Below are 7,994 nucleotides of genomic sequence, written 5' to 3'. Positions count from 1 at the left end.
GTCAGTGTGTTTTTTGCACTTAAAGCAACTATGTAGAATGTCTATGTGTAATTTATAAATTGTTTTCATGGCAAGTGTTTATTTTCAAAAATGCAAAAGTGCAAAATGAGACAAGTGAAATTCACCTCTTAATGTGCCCTTACAGTGCTCTTGTGCTATTTTTCACGTATTCAAAAAAGGTAATATGCACAAACTTGATGCAAAAACAGTACAATTCACCAAGATCAGCGCAAATATCCCCACACAGCAACGGTTAAAATATTAGTGTCTTCAGAGAATTGGTGGTTACCAAAGCACATTCATAAGGGTTGTCACAACCAGACGTTCCAGTGATCGTGGCAGAATACTGTTTCTTTCTGTCACGTTTAAATTCCTTACCCTGACATTTTGATGAATGCCTCTCCACAACCTTTTCTTTATCTCTCTGCCATTAAGGGGCCTAAAAAGTTGAATCAGACCATGACACATGGCAGATAGAGCGGTAACGCGCAATCCGTGGTGCTATCAGCGGACACAATCCATTCTTTGTGAATTTGTTGAATTGTATTTTCTTTAAATCTAGCACCTCTATCATAGTACTAAATAGCCAAACACTGACTAGCATGGTGTACTACAGGCGAGAAGGGATTACTGAACGGACCGACCAGACATAGGCTTAATTGGCAATATTTCACTGAAAGATGACACATAACGACTAAAAAAAGATCCAAAAGTACGATAGAGAGACAAAAACGTCCACAAAGGGGCACAAAATGACAACAAAAATACACTAAATAACTTCAAATTGATACAAAATTAGAGGGGTGGCATAACACACTGTTACAAATCAAACTCCCAACTTAAAAATGTTACCTCAGTAAGAAAACAAAAGTAGTAGCACCAAAAGTAAGTTAGTACTAAAAGTCCTCACTATGCAGAAAGGCCCATTTCAGAATCATATATAATATATCACTTGATTATGTTGATTAATCAATTAGCTGATAAAGCGGAGCTAATTCTAATTACATTATATACTGCTTGGTATCTTACTCTTTAATAATATGTCTTGATTTGTTAGTTGATTTATATTTTGGATCAATATAGTGCAGAGCAGCAAAAAATGGAAATAATTAAGTAAAGTACAGTTATCTAGAAAATTTGAACTAAATACAATACTTGAGTACATGTACTAGGTTACTTTCCAACACTGGTAATAGTTGTTCTTTATCAGGACAACATACTAGTCCACAACAAGGACAATGACGTGCACACAGCAGTCGGTGACTTTGGAGGGAGCTACTTTGTGAAATCCAGAGGTGAGTGTACATCATTTTCGCCTCACAGTGAGACATTTTTCTATATGCATAATATTCGATTTCTTAGCAAAAAGACGACCATTTTAAACACTGATTTTCCTATCCTACATCTCCCTCCGCAGATCAGCCCCTCATCCACACTAAGAACTACTCGTCTCCCGAGATGCTCCTCGGCAAAAGGTGCGGTCCGGCCACGGACATGTGGAGCCTGGGCTGTGTGTTGGCCGAGCTCCACCTCGGCCGCTGTCTCTTTCGTGGACATGACAAGGTGGACCAGTTCAGCTGTATAATGAAGGTTAGATCTCTTGACTAATGAAACGTTCTCTTTTTTTTTTTTAGGTTTACATTGCTGTTTTATTTCATAACCCAAGATGCCACCTTTACAAATGTTTAAATGTGAACTATTTTAGGTGCTGGGTGTCCCTCCTATGAAGCTGCTGGTGGAAGCGCCCAAGAGAGACATATTCTTTTGTGAGAAAAAGCATTCAAAGACTTACCTTTTCTTGGCTACTTTTAAACGTGATAATGTTCACATTAACATGCTTATAAACTAATTTGTCATGGGTTTGCAGATTCTGATGGCACCCCCTTGAGAATTAAAGAGATAGCGTGCCACCGCTCCACTCTGGTGCAACACCTGAACACTAAGAAAACCTGTTTTCTGCGTTTTATTGACGCTGCCTCAGTGAGTGCACTCCCTCAGAAACAATCATAGTTACAGCACTATAACAATAAATCAGTGGAATTATGCTGCTAATATTATATAAATTTCAATAACACTTGATAATGAATGTTATTATTTAGATATGATCCCACAAAGCGCATTACACCAGAGGAGGCCTTAAAGCATCCGTGGATTCGAAAGGTAGAGAGGACCAAACCTGTGATGAGTGCTGGGAGAACCAGATCGGGTGAGTCAACGCACAGTAATGTAGTAAACATCGGCCTCATGTTTTTCGCTGCTGAATTTTTGGAATGGTATTGTTGATCTGTCAGTTGGCTGACTGGGCAACTCCAAAACTAAAGCTAGGATGGATTGAATGTCATATTAATTTATTCATCTTTGTCACTCAAGGTCCCCAGAGGACGAATCATACGGCTTTGGGGGGCATTCCGTCAAAAATTAAACACGCTGTTACCTCACCACTTTTGATTTCAGCTATTTCTTTTCCAACGTTTGCCTATATGAGAGAGTGTTGGAACATAGAACGCCCAGCCCATCTGAAGACACTGACATCATAACAATTCTCTAATTATCGGCTCGCTTTCAATACTTTTGGTTTCAAAATGAATAAATAGGCAGATGAGGTGATATTTTTTTTTTGTCCTTAATTCTAATTTGCAAAAAAAACCCATATAAACTCCTTTTGTTAATTTTTCAATATGTCAAATGGAAGACACCTCTCCTGAAAATGTCATGTCGGTTGAGCAACAGCTGACTTCTGAGAATATATGGTGGGCAGGTCAGGTCACACAAATTTGTAATGTATGTGGCATGTAATTGTAACGTTTCGTGTTACAATTTCACACTGAAACAAACAACAGCAGCAAAATGCAAACGGGTCATGACATTTACCACAACAGCGATTAGTGTGACGAATAGCATACACATCCGGCAGCGAATTGCTGTTTCTTTTTCCAAGTGCCAGCGTCTTTTTTCAATTGTTCACAATGAGGAGAGAGCGTTTGCCGACTAGCGCTCCACCTTTTTTTTTTCATGCGACCGCTCCGAGTGCTTCAAGTTGAAAATCTTTTCAGAAAAAAAGAAGCTTGTTACAGCTGTCTATCCTGAACTTTTGTCCGTCAGACAGACACTATGATAACAGCAGATCGGACGGGAAGGCACAGAATGTTGCTGACGATTGTTCCTTTTATCGCTGCACGTCGTCTCCGACGGATTGTCCTCCTTGCTCTGATGTTACAGCGGTGAAAAAACAAAGTCAAACAAATAGCTTGTAGACCAAATAGGTAATAAAAAGCAAAAATGCTAGTCTATCATACAACAGAGGTTAGAGTGGTAATACTCCCCAGCGCCCTACTGAGCTTTATCTGCCAGAAAAATAATAGTATCTGGTGGTCTGTGCGGGTCTTGGGATTCAGGGCCAATCAGGGCAAGTTTTCAATAATATCGTTGTATTAAAAAATAAATACTTTTCTCTCAGATGCCCTGCTGCCCTCCAGCGGCAAAAGCCTGCCCTACTGCAAAGAGAGAAAATGCCACCTCTGCAGCTTCAGCCAATCAGGAAGACCAACGCAAAGAAGGGTGTGAATTAAGAGGCATGTAAAAGTTACCATGAGACTGCCACAAACACACACACACAAACTTTCATTAACATTCATTATTTTGTAACGGCAGCTTGGGATGAGGCATAGCAACAATGGTCTGTTGGTTTTTCTTTAATAATCTTTTCTCCCTGTTATGTGTTTAGCTTCCTTCACTGCTGTCCGTGTCCCCCCACCTCCCAAATCTCTTTTCAATGTGAAGGTCAGCTAGACATCTCTCTGGGCAGCACGGTGGCTCAGTGGTCAGATGGATTTGAACGGTGACAAAATAATGTCGGAACCTCTAATTGCCATGCTTTGGTTCTTCCCAGTGTGAAGTATTCCCCGGTTTACTCCCTCATTCAAAGAACATGCGAATGAGGTGAATTGGTTATTTTGGATTTACACTGTACGCATATGGATCTGCCTACTCCTTGTTAGTTTGCAACAAAAAAAACAAGAACAAGAAAAAAGGCTGATGTTGTTTTTAAATAAATTATTGTTGAAATGTATGTGTTGTTTTAAATGTATGACTTTATGTATATTTAAGGGTATCATGTTGCTGCATTCAACGTTTCATCCTCTCTCTGGCTCAAAGTAAAAGATAGAGAGAGCGTCGGTAGAGAGCAAAGCAGTGGAACAGCAGAATAAAATGTCATTTTCTGATTATCTCACAGAGGTTACGTTCTAAAGCACAAAGGGGTTGGCCTTTGCTGACCCCAAACGTCCCTGACACTAATCTTATTTTTGCCGTAAACGTTGGATGGCTTTATTAAAGCACTAAACATGCTAAACAAGTGTGTACGAGTTGTTTTAATGTTACAAAAAGTAACCATTCATTTCATTTAGACTGGTAGTTTATAAGAACAGACACCCAATAAGGATAATGTAAACACCAAATCTGCCTCTAGTCGATTGTTCATACTTACAACTCATCTTTTCAGAAACAATTAAAATAAAAGTTCATGTCAATGTGACATTTATGCAAAAACATTGGCGAAGACTGTATAATGCATACTGAATGGGGCACAATATTTGGATTTGTTCTTGTGCTTACAAGTGAACAAAATAACATGAACACCTTACAACATAGAATCAAACCCAAAAATGTCCGCCACAAGTGACCTTAAGAGTTGAATCAAAACACGACATCAGAAGCTTCACACGGGGGCCGTGGCTATTGCATTGCATCACACTATATTTTACCAGCAATTCACCCAACAACTTAATTTTTTTTATTTGACTTATAAATACTATAATTTGATTTTTTTGCATTAGTTCAACAGCCTGAACCAAATGAAGAGACTTTCTTAAAAGGGTAGGGAGATTATTTCTTCTTCTTGACTGCAATGTCTAATATGGAAATGAGAACAATAAGTCATCCAGTGGTTTAAGCATTTAGTTTGATTCAAGGCCTTTTCACACCAGGGACAAGAAAAATTTAATTTTTGTTGGCGATCATTTCGTCCCATACAATCCTTCGATAATTAAAGTTTCGCACCGCCACACAAACATCAAAACAAGATTTTTTTTACTACCCACATTCAACTCTACACCCTGGAACAGGCTCGGAATTCAGTGTGTGCAAGACTTGTAGAAAAGTTATCACATTTATCCTGAGAACGTGAATGTCTGTACCATACGCAATGGCCGTCAATCCTTGAGACAAATAAAAATCTCAAATTGTTAATAAGACTTGTTCAGATCTGGACCTATGTGGTGGACCGACCGAATGACATTGAACCGAATTCATGCTGTAAGACAAGACATGTTTGGTTGTTATTTATTGAAACATGCAATTCTGTGCCAAAAACCTAAATATCACATTTATGTCTAGACTTCAATCCATTTAAATGTTCATGCGATCTGGTCAATCCAATGTTGTCGAGACAAATAAAAATCTCAAATTGTCCTGGTTCAATCCATTTAAGACTTGTTCAGATCTATTTGGACCTATGTGGTGGACTCGACCGAATGACATTGAACCGACCTGGTGCCATCTGATTAGCATGGCTAGGTGGTGATGTCTAGGGGTGCCCAGAAACTCTGTAGCTCAGTGGGGCAAATAGTTCCTAAGCCATGGCATGGAGGAGGCCTCCCTTTGTGCCATTTTTAAGTGCAGCTCTCTGTAATTGTCATTTGGAGCTCTCCTCCACTCCCCATGAATACAGAGAGGGTATACGACAGTTCATACAACTCCTCCTTAAACGATACTGCTGGGTCCATCTTAAGGCCTGATTGTACTGTCACGGGTGTGGTAAGGACCCAAAGCAGTGCGACAGACACACAGAGTAGTAGTGAGAAGCTTTGTTCCAGGCAGTACACAATCAGCAGGAAACCAGGCACCAGTTAACTCACACCAAGAAGTCAAGCCAGGGATAAGCCAAACAGCCACAGGAGCAGGCAGACAGAAACCAGAGGGCGGAGGCTAGACTCGTGGTCGGGGACAGAAGGCTATGGCGATTTACCGGGGGCAGAGGCAAGGCGGAGAAGTCCAAACTAGGCAGGGTCGGCAACAGGGAAATCAGTCCAAGGAAATTGCTGGAAGGTCTGGCATGAATGCGGAGAACGATCTGCCAACGGGTGAGTGAGTGACTGGGGTTTAAATACAGAGGTGAGTAGGTGCAGCAGAGTGATCAGGTGAGAGTGATTGAGCTGATGAGGTGGGAGTGGCTGAGAGGTGAGTGTGAGGCAGAGTGACAGGCAGTGGCTGGCAAGCCCAAGCAGGGGCTATTTGTGACAGATTCACAATAAAATCATACTGTCCCCCCTGCATAAATAAAGGATACATTTGGAGAAAAAAAAAATAGCAATGTTGTGTTCTTTCTTCTACATAAAGCCTGTATTTTTTTGTTTCCGTGGTTATTATTGCTATAGTAACAAAAGGAACACCACATCAGAACATTATATAGAGAGTGGGAGTACTTATTGGCTTACCTTAAAACAGTGGAAATCATCTGTAGAGTTAATTAACGTTACTTACGTTAATTAGCTAGTAGTGTACACGGAAATCACAAGACCAACTTCATTCAGATATTTGCATGTTCGAGACGTCATCGCGCTCTCATTTGCATAAAGCTCAGTGAGCCGAGCCGGCTGCTGTGAGGGAAAGGTCTCTTTTTACATGGCTTAATAGAGAAATAAAATAATAAAATAATCACAAACGAACTCCAGGGACATTGTAAATGTGCAGTTAAAAGACGTATCCATGGAGACTCACTCCAACTGAACATCCTTTTGCTGCGGAGAAGCGCTCATCCAGCGCTCTGTAGGGGAGAGACAGACGCCTGTATGCCTTCTATGGAGAATGAATTGATGTAAATAAAAAATATTTCATAGCATAATAAATGCATACAGAAGCTGCATGCAGAGTATGTGTTGTTCCAGCTCTACAGTGTAGTACACAGCAGCTGGAAACATCACTGTTTTGTGGGTTTTTGTGTTTTGTTGTGTTGCGAAATGGGACTGTAATCTGCATTTCGTTGTGCGACCCTGTCTGTTGTACAATGACAATACAAAATATTTTTGTAACCTTTGACGGAAGTCGCAGTCGCAGTTATGACCCACTTATGATCAATTGATTAATGCTATTTTGCCTCTTTGTAACAAAACAAAGTTTTGACAATGCCAATGTGTAGGCAGCATCTTGCTACGCCAAATGCACCTTAATGCTAAATTAAAATTTAAATTATTTGTTCATATTTAAGTCATATTTAAGTCAAATTTCAAATAAACACAGTTAAAAATAAATTAAACACGTCAGGCAAGAGATGAGCGCAGCCTTTTGCTAAGTGTAAAAAACAAGAATAGAAATCTTGTTGTAAAAAAAGTTGCAGCAAAGATACAAAACATCACAATCCTGTGATAATGTGAGTGGGTAAAGTGGAACATGCCTGCTTCTGGTAGGGCCCATTTTAAATATCTCATATTGTGAGATGTCCATGCCTTTTCTATCAAAAAGCTAGACTAGGTGCTATATAAAAACAGTTAAAGTATTGAAACCCATGGAGAAAAACACAAAAGTCGTATGCAAAAACTGTGCCTTTAAAAGAGTTAGATTACTGTACGGTTGTGATGTAACAATTACACAATATAAACAATAACTTAGTTTTAAATGGAACCATTCCAAATGTGTCCCAGTTTATTTGCAGTTGCAGCTGAGAGGGAGTAAACATGGGCCCAGGCTGTTGGCTTGATTGAAATGCCACGTATGATTCACTAAACATTTTTCTCATCATCTTGTGTCAGTAATGGGTCCAACGGGGTTCCAAAGTCACCGTAGTGTCTTTCACAATGTATTGCATTTAAAAATATATGTGTTAAAGGCTGTTTTCTCAAAATTAGGTTTTTTTCTCATACTGTCACTTCAGTACAGCACCTCATTCCTCTCTATATTCTGAAGGTTTTCTACTGAGCGCTTTGTTTATAAAACAGTCA

This window comes from Anoplopoma fimbria, chromosome 19, assembly GCF_027596085.1.
Source record: "Anoplopoma fimbria isolate UVic2021 breed Golden Eagle Sablefish chromosome 19, Afim_UVic_2022, whole genome shotgun sequence".
Taxonomy (NCBI): domain Eukaryota; kingdom Metazoa; phylum Chordata; class Actinopteri; order Perciformes; family Anoplopomatidae; genus Anoplopoma; species Anoplopoma fimbria.
The sequence above is the reverse complement of the archived record's forward strand: the minus strand, read 5'-3'. Positions refer to the sequence as shown.